Genomic DNA, 19,870 nt, shown 5'->3' with positions numbered 1-19,870 from the left:
TACATGTGTTTGGTTTGCCTTTTCAATCTTGTTCGTTACATAATATTTTAAATAAAGGTTCATGTCTTCAAATTAGGATTTTCTGGACCAGAAAACTGCGACTGCGTTGAGATGTAGGCCAAATAAAAATTGTCCCTTCAGTTTCATCTCAGGACGTATTTTTATATCGTCTGCACGTCTTCATGCGTCTGTTTGATTTTTACAAACATGAACACTGGAGATTTCTGATTGATTACATTTTAATAAGAGAGGACAGATGTCGATGTTTTGGACATTTAATATGTGCATGTTTCTGATTTATCGTTCCATATTCTCCACTCCTCCTCTTAACATTATGTGACAGACAGAGAAAGCCAGAGAGAGATTTAGGCTTCATGGGATTACTGAGCGTATACGGGACTGAACCAGCTTGTCAGCATCAACAGGTAGAGAGAGAGAAAAAAAAGACATAATCTGTGTAAAAACATGAAAATAAAATGCTAAATCCTTCATCTGCTGCAGCAAACATCTCCCACCCATGCATCATCCCTCCATCATCCCTCTCTGGGTTAATGCTATGTGAAGGTAAATCTGCAGTAATCCCTGTTAGACTCACACGCAGCCGTCTACGTTCACTTCATTCAGTTTATTCAGTCCACTGGCTTTAATATCTGCGCTGTTTATCAGGCCGCTGGCATGCTTTAGAAAATAACAAATGACAGTTCAGTCTGAGCAGATAAATAATGAGCTTTAGCGGTTTTAATTTAACTGTTTATGAGCTTCAGTACTCAGGAAAAGGTCTTTTTTTTTTTTTTTACATCTTTTATGAGAATATTTAATCACATTTTAGTAACAAGTGTCTCTGTTATGAGTTCAACTCTTTATTTATTTGTTGTCTTAATAAATTCAGTACATTTCCTCAGAACACCAACAGAGTCAGCAGGTTCTCTAGTTAACAACACAATTCACAAAACAGTTTTCTTTAATCACTTTTAAACTTCTCCCCGTGCAACTCAACATTTCCTGCAGATGTTTCAAATTAAAAGCATTCCCACAGCTCCTTTTTTACCCAGCCTTTTGTTCTTTGTGCTGCCATTATTCAAAAAACGCTGCACCTTAATTGAGAATTTACAGTATTTAATGATGATGATGTTAGTCTGTTTACACAAGGGATTGGGATTGATAATTGTGCACACAAGACTTTAAAAATCCCCTATTCAAACCACGAATACTCAACTGAGATTAAAACAATGTACACCATGAATAATGGGTGAATAATCCTGGACAATGGACACCTACACAGTAGTTGCGGTGAAACTGTCTGTTCACTGTTCTAAATTACTGAGCCAGCTACATCATAGTATCAGTATCTAATCTGTTTATAGTTAATTTACAACACTGAGAGTAAGTAATGTTAGTCCTTCAGTCCTCTGAACGCCACAGGATGGAGAACATGAAGCCCAGTTCAGACCAAAGATTCACAACGAGACGAGTTGAAATGTGCAACTACTTGAAATATGCTGCTCTGCAGCGTTGTAAAAACCTGCGTGTTCATACCAAGTGACCACCATGAGACGGCGTATCGTCTCTAGTCAACAACTCTCTGTGCTTCTGATCTGTAACGTTGACAGGAAGTGACCACCATGAGACGGCGTATTGTCTCTAGTCAACAACTCTCTGTGCTTCTGATCTGTGACGCTGACAGGAAGTGACCACCATGAGACGGTGTATCATCTCCAGTCAACAACTCTCTGTACTTCCATTCTGATTTGCAGCTGGAGGACGGAAACCGTGGGCTCAGTGTGGACAGAGCACCTGCTGCAGCAAGCCAACACGCCGTCTGTGGTCATTTTGACTTGACCAGCAGACTTCACTACAAGCTGATTGGCTGTTGAGCAGAGCATGTGAGCGGAGCGGACCGGGTGAAAATTTCCACTCCTTGGTCGCAGACCTGTCACTTTGCGCCGCTCGTCCGCTCCGCTTGGTTCTGCGCATTCTTTGCTCTGCTCCGCTCCGTCATAAATTTTATCCCGCTCCATTCGCTCACCACTCCGCTCAAAAAAACTGCGTCGTACTACCCTAACGTGTAATCTTCTATTCACAAATAAAACATGAGCTTGGTAGATTCTCCGCGGAAGCCCTCTCCCCGCAGTTAAGGACCGTTCTCCAAGGTACCGCTGCTTCTCTTCTCAGTTTCTTTTCTGAAGTACACAGTAAACTCCATAGTTTTGAAAGAAAATAGTGTGGGCATGCGCAGGTGCAAAGATGCATTCTGGGTGGGGCATGAGTGACCGGAGCGAAATTGGAGGCAAAGATAAGGCTCCGCTCCACCTTTTAAAAAAACAGCCGCTCCTCGCTCAACACAAAATCCTTCCGCTCCCCGCTCTGCTCACATGCTCTGCTGTTGAGACAGGTGACGTGCTTTAAAACCAGCCGCCGGCCATCTGACCAGCTGAGTGTCAGGTGACACCATCAACTGGCTTGAGTCGAGCTCAGACTGGCCAGTTCATACCGCTGCAACTTTTCTCTGCAACGTCTTGTTGCAAATCTTTGGTCTGAACTGGGTTTAACACGCCCTGCAGGTACGACACTGCCCCTCTGATCTTAAGTAATCGTCTCACATCCGGTCGGCTATTCAACTCACTACTTCAGGCTGCGGCCGACTGTGATGTAACACATGGCGAATCGTTTGTTAATGAAAATCCTGATGTTGATTTGGGGACGGTGACATGGGTGGATAACTCGCCGGTCTTGTTGTTAAACATGCTGTCAAATTATATTAACTGTTTGTCAATTGTATGCAGTGTTACTGACTTTGAATCTTGCTAGCATAACGTTAGCTTTCTGGCTAACAGCTGGGCCAAAAGGTTCCATGAGCTGGGCGGACTAAAATATCTCCAATTGCTATTATTTATGCTCACATCAAAGTTCATTTAATCTTTAATTAATTTAGTTTTGATTCTTTTTACTGTCAAAATAACCTGAAAAAAAAGTGACAGTTTTTTAATTACCTTCTATGAAAACACAAATATTAAGACGAAGTTTAAAAAAAGGCATAAATATGTTTTAACACATCATTAAGTCTAAAAAACAAGGCTGGGCACTTCTTGTTGAAGCCTTTTCATTTCCATTTCTTTCATGTACTTGTTAGCAGCTTAACTTCAACACCATTGAATTTCCCTTTTATTTCCTTCCAGCAGAGAAGCAGAGACATAATTCCTGTCTCCATAATTAGAAGAAGTTCCAAAGCAGAAATACTTAAAATTTTGAGTACACATATATCATATTATATTCTACCAAGCCATAAAAATGCTACATCCAAAACAACATCTATAATTATTTTCTCCCAGAGTATCTGACTCAATCAGGCATGTTTTTCACTGCACCCTCCCCGAATCACATCTCAGTTCAGCCATTAATACAGGGAATAAACTCTGTTAAAGAAGAGGACATTTAGACCTGATGGTGGTGCTCATAGAGGAAAACACAGCGAGGGTTTATTCTCTGGGGAGCAGGAACATCTACAGCTGAGAACTTGTGTACATCAGACAAGCAGTTGTTGAGATATTTTATCCCGTGTTGTGTTTCTGTCTCTGATGGAAAAGTAGAAGTGAAAACACACAGAGAAACTCATTTTGCTGTAATTATTCCTCTAAACCCTCATTAATGGAGCACAATAGTCACATCTGTTTGGCTGATAAGTGAGTTTCAGAGCGCGCACACACACACACACACACACACACTGCTCGCTGATGAGTTTTTAATGATGCTCCTGCCCAGTTATTTATCTGCTCTGATGAAATAATCTCCTTCCTGCAGCAGTCGGTCTGTTAAACAGTGAACTCTGTGTTTCTGCAGACTGAAGGAAAACTGGTTTCTCTTCCATCTGCAGAGCGACGACACAAAGAGGTTTAAAATTGGAGATAAAAAGACTTTAAATCCGGCACTTTACAAAAGAAAAGGTTAATATTTTAGGGACTATTCAGAGGACAGAGCTGAGGTCAGGATGGGGTTAGCTTAGCTTAGCATCAAGACTGGAAGCAGGGGTGAAACAGTTAGCATGGCTCTGTCCAACAAAACATCTACCAACATGTCTGATGCTCTCTGACTGACATGGTTTATCTTTTTTAATCCAAACAGAAATTTAAAAAATATACTCAGATGTGTAGCCTGTCCTCACACAGGGTTAATAATGGAGGACGTACTCAGATGTTTTACGTCAGCGCAGGTACTCCACTACAAGTAAAAGCCACAAATTCATGATCTTATTTAAAAATATACTCTGCAGGATTTTCCTAAAAACAATGTATTACATTTTTATGTGGTCGGGCACATGGGTGGATCATGAGACACTGGACCCCTGGGCATAGACATAAAAAAAGACCCCACCATCTCTTCTACACAGGAGCAAGACACAAAGACTTTATAGTTGTTGAGCCTATTTTTGTTGTTGTTTTGCACTTCTTTGTAGTAGTTACGCGTCTCTCTGTGGTTCTGTATCTGTAGTTTTTGTGTCTGTGGTTGTTTTGTGTCCTTTTGTGGTGATTTTAAGTCTCTTTGAAGCTGCTTTACGACTTTTTTATTGTATTTTGTGTCTCTTTGTGGTCATTTCAAATCTGTTTGTAGTTTCTTTGTGTCGTTTTGTAGTCATTCTGAATCTCTTTGTAGTTGTTTTGTGTCTCTGAAGTACATTGTCTCTTTTTGGTCAGTTTGTGTTTCTGATTGGTATGTGTAAATCTGAGTGACATTTTGTAGGTGAGGGCCAGGAGGGGCCCTGACTCTGTAGGTCCCTGGGGCTGTACGAGGTAGGCCTGTCCATGGCCAGGTGACGTGTTCATGTGTTTCAGGCAGGAAGAAATTCTTTGTAACATACGTCGATCCAACGTGTCACAGGAGTCACAGGACTCGGTTTACTGATTGGTTGCGAGTATTCTCTGACCACAATTCAACGCTAAAAGTAAACTTTTCCCAACTTTTAGTTTGGCCGCACTTCACCGCAGAATCAAACGGCCATCGTAGCTTTCCTTTGCCATTGCATGGCAGCTCACCACAGGCCGCACTTTGCTACGGCTTGGTGTATTTTCGGCATAATCGCTCTCACTCACCAGCTCTGACCCTCTCCCAGTGTGTGGCGGTTTATTTTCCTGAAGACACTTTGCCCTCCCCCGGTATTTTGTTCTTTTATTCTTATTTTCTATGTTTGGGACATTTATGGGTTTGTACCTCCACCGCTCTCAGGTGACGTCAGGGCTTTATAAAAAGGTCGCAACCAGGTGTCAGAGCGTTAGCAGCAGGCATCCAAGAGACAGCAGAGACACAGGTAGAAACCAGTCAGCAACCTCTGAAGAATGAAGCCAAAAACTGCAGTTCTTTGAACATCAGCTTGAGGCTCTAGAAGCAACTCAACCCCCACAGACCTCCATGTTAAAATAAACATGTTTAGCCTGGTATAAAAACTGTTTTTGTCTCTGCAGCTAATTTTCTGTTCATGACAGCTGTGTGGTGAATTTGCTTGTTTACATTTTATTAAGGCTTAAAGTTGGGCATAATTGAGGACGGGGCTGCGTTGAGTGACAAGTTGTCTGCCGTTAGTGTCCTCGGCTTTCCAGTCAGATCCACCCCTCGCTCCTCCACAGCTCCACCCTCTCACCCAAACATTGTCCACCACGATGGCTACAGCTGAAATGCCAAACTCGAAGCTTCAAAACATGAGTCCACAAACCAGTGATGTCACAGCAGCTGCGTCCATTACTTTTAGCTCAGAGCATCTCTACTTCAGATGGATGCTGCATCAAAGACGCTCTCCGTATGGTGGCTCTAAAGAGAAGCGCTCTCTGTTTGATGCTGGCTGTCAATATTCAGATCAGTGAACCACAGCAGCTGGAAACATCTGGACGTAACATCACAGCATCTGTGACTGACCAGGTGTCCACAGGCAGCGACACAGATCACACATCAGCTGGTGTTTGTGAATGTAAAGACGTGAGTGGATGTGAACAGACATGAATTCAGTCTGAGACGACACAAACTCAGATGCTTTGTGGAAGGTGAAAATGTTTCTGCGCGAGATAAGCATGTGCTTTAGCTTGAAATGTTAGGACTCCAGTTCATGAACGTGCAGAGACAAGAAGAGAATGAGTGAGGAGGAATATTTGAGGTCCTTATGATTTGACATTTCACACTAAACATCCTTATAGTTCTTCTGGAACCACAGCTCCTGTCATACTTTGGGGGATAAAAATAAAAAGCATAAAGCTGCACTGTGCTGTCTCTTTTCTATGATTTCTAAGTGGATTCACAGACGTTTATTCTGGATGGACATCAGCGATAATGATGTCCTTGGGAAGTGTAAGTCACACTGAATAATCAGTGTGTGTTTCATGTCTGTGTGTTCACATCTCACAGATTATGAAGAGGAGAAGGAGGAAGATTTTTTGACCCAAACTGCAGCATCTGTTCTTAAGTGTTTTCAAGTTAATAGTCTCCGTGATCTGTGTGTCTGTGCTGCAGCTTCACCTGCTGACAAACTGCTAAACTAAACAACACCTGCATGCACCTGTCTCTTTCACCTCATACAGTATCTGTGTCTGTAGTGAACACTGCTGCCTGTAGGGGGCACTCGCAGGACTTCAAACTGTGTCTGACAGACTGACAGTGAGTGAAGAGGTTTGTTTCTCTCACGTTAATACAGTAATAAGTGTGTGTGTGTGTGTGTGTGTGTGTGTGTGTCTGAGTGAGATAATAAGAATGTAAAAACACAAAGCCAGGCTCTCTACAGGATTACATCCTTACAGAGGATGTAATGTAACAGAGACTTAGGTGTGTGTGTGTGTGTGTGTGTGTGTGTGTGTGTGTGTGTGTGCATGCGTGTGCGTGTGTTAGCTAGGCCTATTCCAGTAATTAATCAAAGAAAATCACAACACTAACGGGAAAACTAAAGCCATGATGTGAGGTCAGAGGTCAGCAGTCAGCAGACACAAACATATCTACACACACCAAGAGACACACACACACACACAAACTCACACACATACACACACATGTCTGTCGTACAAAGCAGAGTTGAGCGGGCGGTCATGCTGAGTCATGTGTGTGTGTGTGTGTGTGTTAGTGTAATAATATAATAGCCACCAATCACTTGGTGGAGACCACACAGGTAATGAGATTACCCAGCGTGCTCCATCTCTCTCTCTCTCTTACACACACACCACACACACACACACACACACACACAGAGGATGACTCACAGTTAATGGTCCTCTGGTTTTTCAGCTCACAGGAAGGAGGAAGGTTTTAAAGGTTTTAAAGGCTTTGAGGTGTAAATGCATCCTGATGCTGCACACTGATCAATAAATGTCTCACAGTCTTTGATTATCAGTCGGATATCTTTATTCTTCATGTTGCAGCTTTCTTTATAAACCCTGTGTTTTACTCGGAGTTACAATTATAGTACAACACCGTTGATTTCTTTAGTTGTCTTCCTGTGTTTTTACTTCATGTTTCATGTTTTATCTTCTTGATTTCTTGTTGCAAAAGTAATTTTCCTAACTAAATAAACTCCTCTTTCATTTTCCTCCATTAAGATCTGACCTTACGAGAACAGATATTAACAGTGAAACAAGTTTTATGAAGCAAGTGTTTATGTGGTTGCAGCAATTTACTATGAAGGAGAGTAAGTGTGGTTTAAAAAGTTCATGAGCTGCAAAAAATTGGGAACACAAGTAACTTTTTGGAAAAAGCTGAAAGTGTAAAACACGACACAGAAGTGTTGTTTAATCGCAGGGCTCCAGACTAACTTTACCAATAGAAGCGCTGGTGCTGCCAACACTCTCAGTACATCACACCAGCACATGATTTGGTTGCACCCGTTTTATATACATACACTTTTATATATATATATATGTATATACAGTACAGGCCAAAAGTTTGGACACACCTTCTCATTCAATGCGTTTTCTTTATTTTCATGACTATTTACATTGTAGATTCTCACTGAAGGCATCAAAACTATGAATGAACACATGTGGAGTTATGTACTTAACAAAAAAAGGTGAAATAACTGAAAACATGTTTTATATTCTAGTTTCTTCAAAATAGCCACCCTTTGCTCTGATTACTGCTTTGCACACTCTTGGCATTCTCTCCATGAGCTTCAAGAGGTAGTCACCTGAAATGGTTTTCCAACAGTCTTGAAGGAGTTCCCAGAGGTGTTTAGCACTTGTTGGCCCCTTTGCCTTCACTCTGCGGTCCAGCTCACCCCAAACCATCTCGATTGGGTTCAGGTCCGGTGACAGTCACCAGATCTCAGTCCAATAGAGCACCTTTGGGATGTGCTGGAACGGGAGATTCTCATCATGGATCAACTGTGTGATGTCATCATGTCAATATGGACCAACATCTCTGAGGAATGTTTCCAGCTCCTTGTTGAACCTGTGACACCAAGAATTAAAGAGGGGGTCCAACCTAGTACTAGGGCCAGTGAATGTATATACATATATATATGAACTGCACTAAGGATCTCTACAACATGCTGCTCTCCACTCAGATGATGGACAAGGCAGTAGCTGCAGGTATCAAACACTATCTGATTCGTTACACGTCATGAGTAACAGCCTATCAACAGTGAAGGCTGCCGTGCCACAGACAGGCCAAGAGACTGGAGCTGCTGCTCTAGTGAGAGACTGAGACTGAGCTGTGTGTCGAACATAAGACAGCAGATGTTACTGAAGTTGTTAAGCATCACAATCCTTTGCTCTGAAGTTGCAAAAACAGTGTTTCCTGCTGGCAGCGTTCTGCTGTTAGTAACAGTAGTTAGTGGCTGTAGCTTCAGTTGTATGAGTACAAGAACTGCGAGGACAGGAAGGAGGTGTGAGATGGCGCCTGGACGCAGTGTGAAATGTGACGAGAATATCATAGTTCATAAAACTGCAGCACAGTGACGATACAGATACCTCATACACAGGTTGTATGGAACGCAGACCTGCCAATGCACCTTTAAGGCCACATGAGTCAGCTGTCACTGTGTTAGTCACCGTCACTCGCACACTCCAAAAATATGGTCCCAGTCTGGAGCCCTGACAGGGCACAACAGGCCAACACATGAACTGGAATCACCACATCACTTTAATTAATCACTTAATAAAATGTTTATAAATGCACAAATTAATAAATCAATTACTCTTTAAGCTCTTGTAATGATTTAATTTCTCTGGCTTTATTCCAGCCTCCATGTTATCATCTGTAGAGATGGAAATTTTGTTTGTGCAGCTGAAGGCAACAGCATACTAATCAAGTCCTGTCCTGGAGAAAGTGTTTTCGGAGTGCGTGCACGTGTGTGAGTGTGCATGTTTAGTGTGTGTGTGTGTGTGTGTGTGTGTGTGTGAGGTTTGGCTTCATGTTCATCTGCATATTCACACACTGAAACTGGAAGATCCTTTTCACATGGCTGAGCTTCAGGAGCAGATTGGACTGGCACTTTCTAACCAAGTCCCTAACGAGGTCTCTAACGAGGGTGCCCCCCCCACCACCCCCACCCCCCACCCCCCCACTGGCAGATGGTGTGTAATCAGAATAGGCATGCACACACACACACACACACACACACACACACACACACACAAGAAGGAGCGATAAATGAATGAACAAGTGACAATTGTCATTTCTGTCATTTACATCAAATTAGTTGTCACAGTACAGTTATTTAAAAAATGTAGTGGAAGTAGAAGTTCAGAGTAGTATAAAATGGAAATACTGGAGTAAACAAATAGCCCCACAGTGTACAGTACAGTACTTGAGTAAAACTACTTTGTGACATTCACCTCTGCAGGTTTGACATTTTGTCTATAACAGTCTGTTCGATTCCTGACACAAATAAAACAAACAGGCAGGTTCACAGCAGAAATGGTGAAAACTCAAAATAACACAGACAGAAAAAACCCGATGGGAGTTCCTGAATGTGAAACAGGATGTCAGACAGCAACAGGACACGAAGGACGGCCGACAGGAAAGTGGATCTCTGAGTTTTTACCTGCTGAGTCAGAGTGAAGTGTGTGAGAAAGAGAGAAGGGAAGGAAATGAAGCTGCTGAGTGAACGAAGGACGATGGACGTTTACAGTCCCACAGCGAGGTAACTTCGGTTCATTATCAACTCAGCTACTCTGAAGACAAAAACGCAGTACTTACACACTTAACTGTACTTACAGAAAGTCGCTTGTTTGTTGCTGTAGTGTTTTGGTGAAGTTAGTAATGTGACTGTATTGGTTGACCATTCACTGCAATACTTGACACTGAGCGCAACTGACGTATAAAGAGTCCATGTCGGGTGTGAGGGAGGGAGGGGAGGTGGATGGGTCACAAAACAAGACTGTCACCAGGAAGACTGCAGATCATGTCCCGTGTGCAACCACAAGAAAGCATTTTAACATAATGTGAAATATACAGGTACTTGTTTTAACCTAAAACATCATTTTAAAACAGGACCATGTAGTATTGTTGCCTAAACCTAAACAAAAACCGTGACATCAACCATGTGTTGTGGACTCCTGTTTTGAAGCCCCCAGTTTGGCATTTCAGCAGTTGCTATGGTTTCTTGGAGCCAGAAGTGACCATGTTCGGGCGAGAGGGTGGAGCTTTGGAGGACTGAGGGGTGGATCTGACTAAGAAGCCGAGGACATTATCGGCAGACAGTCTGTCACTCAAGCGGCCCACCCTTGACTGTGTGCAACTTTAAGCTTTAATAAAAATGTAAATGGGTGAGTAATATAAAAATTCATCCCCTGCACAGCTGTTATGAACAGTGACATTAGCTACCAAGACCAAAACCTTTTTTGTTTCCTAACAACCCTGTCTCACTCTGAAGTGGTGAAGATCCGGCGTTTGGTCAGTGACTTCCAGCTCAGACACTGACGAAAAAGCTGTCCTTCTACGTCGGGATGATATGTGGACAGTTGCCCTTATTGGCGCACAGCGGCATCAGGGAGAAATGCAGCAGGACAACAACAAAAGTTAAGGCAGAAGAAGTCCAAGTTGCTTCCCCAAAACATTGTAAAAACAAACCCTGTTCTTTTTTTCTGAACCCAACCACATGCGTGGTGTGTTTGTTGTTGAAGAAAAAAAGTCAATTCACGAACGCAAACTGTACATTTCCTGTGAAAACATAAGTGTATTTTGGAAACAGACAATGGATGCTACAGACTGTACAGCTGACACGGCGTCCCAGGACGTCAACAACCGTACCTTGGACATCGTATCTCGACATGGAAAGTCCATGACCAAACATGGATCTGTCACAAGGTCGGAGTGAGAGTGTGTTGGTCTTGCCAGTGGTTGGCAGCTTGGCAGGCGTTTCACTAAACTGCTACACCTCCAACTCCCAATGACGAAGTCAGCTCATAAACAAACATCACATTAGAAATGTTGATTTGATACGTATGAAACAGACAAATGTGGCGTATGTAGTTTGCAGAAACGACTGGGCTGCTCAGGGTGCTACTAAGTGTTAACAAGGGTAGTACCTATGTGGCTGCTATGGTGTTGAATCATAGGGTGATGTTAAGTGGTTAGTAGAATGTTTAAGGTGTCTTAAGCGAGAAGTACTCTTCCATGGCCAAACGTATGCGTACACGGTGTGCTGCACCTCTGTGTATACTTGCTGCAGCACAGACGTTCGTCGATGCAGCCAAAACGTCTGATACTGGTGGTCTCTGCTAGGGGCAGACCGCAGCACTCAGACACAGAGGTCACGAAAAGCGAAGAAGGCGGTGACAGTGTATTTCCGGATAAACACAAACATGGACACTCTTGCTGAAGAGGAGATCATAATTTTATTGCTGTAAAGATCTCGGCAGAGGAAAAGGCGGCATCTCCGCCGCCATCGGAGATGGTATGTGCGGCCCCTTAACCAATCACATGGGGAGTTTGTTTCCCTTGTTTTACCCATGTGAGCAATTGATGAGGAAAAGCACAGGGAATTATTCTTCTTTGGAGTTTTACGGCGGTTGGCATCCGTTACATTGCATTACCGCCATCTTCGGCGACTACCTTACTCCTACATCTTTCATTCCATTATATCCTTTTCACCAGTCCACCTCCGACCTCACATTTACAGTCTCTAAGTATACTTCGCACGAGCGTCTCTAGTGTTCATGTCAATATTGCATCTAGCGTACGCGTTACGCTACCTTGCGGCAAAGTGTGCAGTTTACGCACCAAATGACCGTAAAATACGCGTGGCAGCCAAACGTGTACGAAAACTGCAAGTATACTTTAGCCTTTAGGTGGGTTTTTGTCAAACTTTTTGGTTGCTTAAGTGTACTAAGTGTTTGTCTCGAGTAAAACACACACTGTATATTGAAGGTGTCATGCAGACAGAAGAAGTAGTCAAAGTACAGCAGCCTGTTCAGTGTTAACGTCTGTTTCCCCATCTATTTGTGTTGTCCCTGAGCTTTGCCTTAATTCAGCCCTTCACCTTTGTGTATCTCAGTTATGTGTTTCCAGTTACAGAAGTAGTTGTATTAGCACTGTAGTATCAGCAGCAGCAGTAGTCTTATTAAGACTGTCAGCAGTCGGAGACTCAACAGGAGAGTTGGTGTGTTTGTTGAAATCTGGCTGAGCCTCCGACCCTCAGACTGCTCCTCCGTTCTCCTCCACGGGGCCAGAAAATGATCTCGTACAACAGCAAACACACTAACACGTTCTGACAGCAGGAAACACGAGGACAAATAGGAACCTAACAGATGTTTGGAGTTGTGTCTGCAGATCTGAGTCAACAGGAGGACTTCCTTTGTTTGGTTCGCATCGCTTCACTTCAAACTGAGAGCAGATCAGTGTCATCCAGCCGGAGCTTTTCTTACATCTACAGACTTAACTGGTTGTCAACATCTAACCTCTCCGTCCGCAGTTAATCTGATGATAACAAAGAAAAGAAAGAGCTTTAATCCAGCTGCTTATGGTTTTATAATCCATCCAAACCACTTTCATTTAGAGAACTTTGATTCAAAATAAAACCACATGAGCTAAATCCCCAGAGTTTGGAGTGTAAAGACGTCAGACTGACTTTCTGAACTTCTGCCACTGGTTTTCTGCTCCATCAGTAGATTTGTTGGGAATAAACTGTCATAATTTGTCTGTTGTCATGGGAGAAAAAGAGCGTGTGTGTGTGTGCATCTTATCTGCCATTTATGTTCTATGTTTGCTGGGGCAGAGCAGCGTCTGATCTGCATTTCTATAATATTTCTGTCTTCTGGGTGAACTGGAGAACAAAGAGACGAACAGCTGGAAAGACGAAACAGGTGACACCTTGTGATTTCAGTCTGGCAGTGTCACAGGAAGTCAATTATCCCCCCATCTACACACACACACACACACAGAAGCAGGCAGGTATGTGAGGAGTGTGAACACACCTGGCATGCCAAGGCTAGAGCTTCAAAATAATGACATCATCCCTCTTTCAGCATGCAGCAGAGTAACTGGAAACCAGTTCTTTTACTCTGTGGTGCCAGAAACACAGTTTAACCAAGATGCAGTTAATTAAACTGCAGGTAACCGTAGCAACAGTAGTGATGCTTCAGGCTCTGTTACACCAGTGAAACTAACCTAACTGTGTGTTAAACTGACGACAAACACACTTTAGAAAATAAACACAGCCAACCTTTGTTAGAGACTCAGAGTGAACAGATCTCCTCTCTCACAGCTGTTTCTGCACAATGAGTAAAAACTCTCACCAAACGTTGTGTGTAGGAAGTTGTGACATTTACCAGAAAAAGAGAAGTAAGGACTGATTGCAAAAAATAAACTGTATAAGTGAACAATACTGTTGGTTCTGGATTTTTGTGCCTGACTGTGTGGCTTGCTGGTAACACTTTCGATTGTCAAATAAAGGCCCCCAGAAGTCGGCTCATGACAGCAGATACACCTGACCTGTCGTTACTATTTTGGGGGTGTGCATTTCAGCTCCTCAGCAATCCAGAAACCCATTTGCTGTGTTCCTAATAAAACCCAATCATTGTCAGCTGCTTATCTGGTTTCAGGTCGTGACAGCAACATAAACAGCTATACCTCAACTCTTTCTCCCCAGCCACATCCCCCTGCTCCTCCTGAAGTCCCGCGAGGCATACCCAGGGTTTATAATCCCTGCAGCATATTTTGGATCTGCCCCTGGTCCCCTCCAGCAGGTCTCATCCACCTCAACTGGGTCCCTCTGATGCAAAGAAGCAGAAGGTCCTGCTCAGAGCATCTTCTGGATATCTGAACTCTTCAAGGCTAAAATGCAACACCACCAGACAAGGCACATTAAAACAGCTGCCTCTACTATTTTTTACGTATACTGGTGGTGGCTAAGCAGGGCTTGACGCTAACTTTTTTCCCAAGGAGCACCTGTGTTCCTAAGTTGAAAAAGTAAGGAGCGCACAAAGAACTTTAGGGGCACAATGTAAATTGATCAAATAATGTGTTTTCTGTAATAAACGTGATGCAAATAGACATTTACAAGAAAAATTATTTAATGAATTTGTATACAAAATGTACAGAAAGGTAAAATCATCAAGTTTTGAAAAAGTATTGCAATTTAATTTTGTCTTTAATGTTATTATCATATATATATTATCTTTGCAATATGATTATCTTATATAATGTTATTACTATCCTAAAACATTCTCCAGGTCCTCTGAAACTCTGCAGGACTTATTTCCACCCTGCCCAGCAGCGGTACCATGGCGAACGGTCCCTAACTGCAGCGAACGGTCCCTAACTGCGGGGAGAACGGAGCAGGCTTCCCTGGAGGTCCGCCGCTTAACCCGGTCCATCTCCTCCGCCACACTTTGACTTATTTCCACCCTGCCGACAGTGGGACTTATATTCATTGTGCCGACAGTGGCTTGGAAAACCGCCCATAACCATGTCACACGGCGAAGAGGGAAGGTGGCTGGAGTTCCTCCAACATTTGCGGTTAGATTATCATATTTTTTTATTGACAAAAATATAGGCTGCTTCGGCTGATTTTTTTATGCACACATGTGCCCCTAAATATTTTTTACAGTTCGCACACACCTATTTTTAGTCGCAAATGTGAGTGAAACGCTCGCACTGTCAAGCGCTGCTAAGCTCACACTGATGCATATGGATGCGCCATCCTGCAACACTTGGCACTACTGTCCTATGTCTGGCCTCTTGCCCATGAAACAACGCATGTTTTCCACACACCCTCCCTGCTTGTACATCCCATGCTTTTGATACACTGCAGCGCAATGCCTCCTATCTAGTACACGTCATGTGATGTGCTGAGTGGACTCCTGGTCAGACCATCATTCAAGACAGGAGCATTTTCAAAGCTCAATCAGTTCATGTCAGTGGGATTACCCCAAGTACATCCTGCATGGATTTAAATGTGCGTTTTGACTGTTTTAGGGCCCAGACATACACCACCTGATTTAGTGCCCTTAAAATCAACTATTGTCAATGTAGATGAGTGGTAGGCACACTCAAAAGTGAGAGTGATGTCGTCATGGCGTATAAGTTATCCAAAGCACCTATGTCTCACATGTCTCTGTGACAAGTAACAGCCAATCATAGTCAGCTGATATTTTCCCTTTATTTCATAAATATCAGTCTTTGGTAAAATGGAGGAGTTCATTGTTTTAGTGCAGGGCTGCCAGAGCTTTACATCCACTTGTCTCACTCCAAAGTCACTGAAAACCGCTGCTTGGTCAGCGACTTCCCGCATCAGACAAAAAAAACTGCTCTTTCACATCAGCATGACACACAGCTGGTTGCTGTTATTGTTTAATAGTGCCCGGCAACATCAGGAGGAAATGCAGCAGGACAACAATGCAAGTTAAGGCATCGGATGGGCGGGACAACCATTGACTTTCTCCCGGGACACCAGTGTTCGCTTCCCGTGAGATTGTATAGCCAAGACCCAACCACATGTGAGTGCTGGCTAAGCGTAACCACATGCATTTGTATTGTTGAAAATAAAGGTCGATTTGCGGTGTTGAACTGACGTAGTGTTTTTATTTTGAAAGAGACTGTATGCAAACTGTACATTTCCTGTGAAAACAGAAGTGTATTTTGAAAACAGACAATGCATGTAACAGGCTGAAGTTGACACGGCGTCCCAGAACGTCAACAACCAACACACCCAGGGTACCTTGGACGTCATATGTGGACGTGGAAAGTCCATGACCAAACGTGGACATGTGACGAGGTCGGAGTGAGGATGTTATTACATCCGTCCCAAAGACAATATTTTAGGCATGAATCACATTTAAAAAAACAAGACCTGGAAGAAGATCAGCTCCAGACTTGGGATTTCTGTTTAGTATGATGTGGTGCTGGTTACAGTCGCTTGGCAACTTCACGTTAGACTGTCTAAAACAACCCCAAATATCAGCTGTGTTGCACCATGAACTTTTAAGACCATCATGTCCGACCTCAGTATGAACTGCTCCTTTAAAGAGCCAGTTAGTTGGTTATGAGATGAGAACTGATGCTACAAACATCTTACATTAATTGAGTGGACTTACTAGCAGGAAGTCTAGTCAAGCCAGCGATTCAAGCATGTGTCCTGCTGGTTAGTGCTCCAGCTACAGTACTTCACCAATGGGCCTGCAAGAAGTGACTATGTCTCGAAGCTTCTAGCGTGACGACTTTGTATGAATAAACTTGTGTGCTGTGCCACTTTCAGGTGTGACTCAGTCTCAAGGGTAATACTAGCCTCCCTGCCAAGAAGAATAATTTTGGCAGCTTATATCTAAGGTCTCTTTTCTTTTGTTTACTATCCAGAGCTCATGACCACAGCTGAAGGTCGGACCAGTAAATCTAGACGTACAATATCCACATCCGACCGACGCCACACCCATCCACATGTCGATGTGGCGCTCCATCTTACCCTTATCTGTGATCAAAACCATGACAGAATTCTCCCTCAGATATCTTCAAGATTATCTGAGGAAAGTTTGAGTAAAGTGAGTTGAAGCTAACTTTGAATGTTCACACCTCGTCTGTGATTTTTCACAAGCCTCCCAACAACCCCCCTCTGCTGTTCGCACTGATTTATAATGTGAGAAGACTCTCTCTCTGTCCTTTGGTAACCTTCTGTAAAATCAGCCTGACGCCAAGATCCTGCGTCTTATCTCCAGTTCTGAAAAATAAATATCTGCTGCTGAGATAAGAGCAAAAAAACCATCTAGCACGATGGAAAACAGCAGGCGGACAGAAACTACCCTCGGACCGCAACTGAAGTTTGAACAGCAGAACAAAACAAAGCGCTATTCTTCTTTTCTTCCATTAATTCACACAGATCAGAGCGCAGAGGAATGGTAGGAACATTAGCATTCGAGCCAGACGGACTGAAACACAGAGAGCAGGACGAAGCAGCAGGACGGCCAAAAGAACCGACTGAAGAACAACAGAGAAACATCAGAAACTAAAGAGCACAGCAGACACAAAGAAGCAGAGAGCTGCTAGGAGCATTAGCACGTTAGCCAAAAAGGCTGAGTGAACGACAGAAACAAAAGCAGTTTCTGTTTTTCCTCTCAAACAAAACAACAAACAGATGGAGGAGAATCAGTCTGCTCTCAGTCAGGTGTGTCTGTCAGAAAAACTTCAGAAATGTCTGTGGAAAGTGTGTGTTTCCAATCAGCAGGCAGGTAAACCTTTAATCAGGACACCTTCAACAGATGCTGCGCTTTATGGAAATTCTGATTTCACTATATGACGATACGTACACCATATGGTTTGATGTACGTGTGATAAACTTTAGGTAAAACGGCTGCCAGGAAAATGACAACAGAAATGGACACACTGACATTTCCTCAGACATATGGAGTCATTTTGAGTTTTCTGAGAGTAGATGACGAAGATTACAAACTTCCACGGGCTCCACTATTTTTAACTGAAAAACTGAAAGCAGTTTCTCACTAGTGTGATGCAAAAATATGGTGCAGGAATACGCCTGGTCAGGTAGGGTTCACAGTTGCTTATACTGGTACCAGTTCTAGTACCTAGAACTCGGTACAGGCACCCAGTGGTCCCTTTTTTGGTACTTCACTCTGTAACAGTTTGAAATTTGAATTTTTGAAGAAGCTGCAGGAGTGATGTAGTGAAGTAAAAAGCAAATCAGCTCCTCTCCTCTCTTCTAACTGTACGTTTAAACCAACAGCGACCAGAGCTTCCAAAACATCAGAAGTCATTCATTTCCAATGAGAGCTCGGCGACTTTGGCGACCTGGTCATGCGTCTTGGGCGTCCAAAATGACCGGAGCAGCCCGGAGGGGAGTTAAAACTCGTTTAACTTTATGGTAATGAGCTCTGACGCGGTTTGGCGACAAGCAATCGGAATGCTGTTGTGGTCCAAGAGAACAAGCCATGTAACTAACAGCACACTTGTTCCGACAGTGTATATCAAGAAGTTTATTACTTGCGTTCAACAGTTTTGGGTTGCTTGGAAGCTGATAAAGCGGCTTCAGAGCGCTACTGCGTCCTGCCTGAAGGCAAACCCGATGTCTCCGCAAAGCTCCGTTGACAGGGTCCGAAATTAAAACCAGCCAAGCGCCAAATGCCGGTACCTTTTCTGTTTGGCGAGTAAATCTCCACAGTGGCAGGTAAATGTTTGCACCAAAACAGTCATGCAATAAAAAAGTACGCCAAGTCTCTGCCGTGGGCGCACAGCTCTGCGCCTCCCCTGCTGTCAAGTTTCAGAGACACATACACACACTACATGTGTTTTTATGTGCCGCAAGCTGATCATCTTGAGCGCTCCTAATTTTGCAGCATTGCTGACTATACGGGACATCAGCTGATCTGCTAAAATCTGACTTGCAGCTGGTGTGCTGCTAGCTTCTGTGCTGCTAGGGTTATGAGTGGTGCCTATACTTACAACTGTAATAAAATAATAACATGGATAAATAATTGAATAAATAAACAATAAGGAACAGTTTGGGTGCACAGATTTTTTATGCATTCGAGAGTTTTTCAGCTGTAAAGCATATACACTGGATCTGAATAACTTCAGTGCAATTCAAGTGTGCACTGTGCAGCTGTATTATTTTATAGGAAATATCTGGGATCAGGACTCGGTATCAGCAGATGGTCGAAATTAATCACTCAGTTCAGGATCTGGGGCAAAAAACTTGATCGGGATTTCCCTACAACAGTCAAATGAGCACCATCTTGACCAGCTACTATAGTAAAATCATAATTACACATGAATGCATTAGTAATACTGATCAAATAATCCAATATATAAAATAGTACGAAACACTCACAGGGGTCCTTTCTCAGCATCATGAGTAGTTTAACCCGTGATACTTAAAGTATATTTTGCTGGTAATACTTCTCACTTAAGTAATATACATATATATACGCTTGTAGAGGAGTATTTTACAGTGTGGCATTAATACTATTAGTAAGTGGTATTAGTACTATAACTGAAGCAAAGTATCTTCTTCCAACACTGGTGATATAATGCACTAAATGTCCAACACACACACACAGTCTCTCTGGTTCAAACCCAAACAGTATCATCTAACACCATGACTTCATCGTACAAAATGTGTGTGTGTGTGTGTGTGTGTGTGTGCACATACACGCCGTCTGAGCTCTTGTTTCAGTCGATATGTGGAGTGGATTTGTGTGTATTTGAGCCTTTAGTCAATACTGTTGTTTGAGTGTGCGTTTTTGTGTCACAGAGTCATTATCACGCTCTCACACACACACACACACACACACACACACACACACACACACACCACACACACACACCGGTCAGTTTGGCAGCGCTTAGATATTTTCACATGCCGCTTCCTCTCAATATCAGCTGTCACATCCAATAGGAACAGACACAAAGAGATGGTAGGAACAAAAATCTGGCAGCGTTTTGGTTCCTACCCTCCTGT

At 43.0% G+C, this 19,870-nt stretch overlaps 1 protein-coding gene and 1 long non-coding RNA gene across 2 annotated transcripts in view; one reads left to right on the top strand and one right to left on the bottom strand.

Moving 5' to 3' along the window:
* mgat4b (alpha-1,3-mannosyl-glycoprotein 4-beta-N-acetylglucosaminyltransferase B) overlaps positions 1 to 19,870 on the bottom strand; it is a 184,960-nt gene that overhangs the window by 107,799 nt on the left and 57,291 nt on the right. The window lies entirely within an intron of this gene.
* On the top strand, positions 9,966 to 14,871 carry LOC144463902 (uncharacterized). The gene is made up of 3 exons (XR_013491894.1): positions 9,966 to 10,105; positions 14,054 to 14,373; positions 14,637 to 14,871. It is a non-coding gene; the product is annotated as an uncharacterized LOC144463902 (long non-coding RNA).

Source organism: Epinephelus lanceolatus, chromosome 7, assembly GCF_041903045.1.
Source record: "Epinephelus lanceolatus isolate andai-2023 chromosome 7, ASM4190304v1, whole genome shotgun sequence".
In the NCBI taxonomy this organism is placed as follows: domain Eukaryota; kingdom Metazoa; phylum Chordata; class Actinopteri; order Perciformes; family Serranidae; genus Epinephelus; species Epinephelus lanceolatus.
Note: the sequence above shows the minus strand (reverse complement) of the source record. Positions and strands in the feature narration are given on the sequence as shown.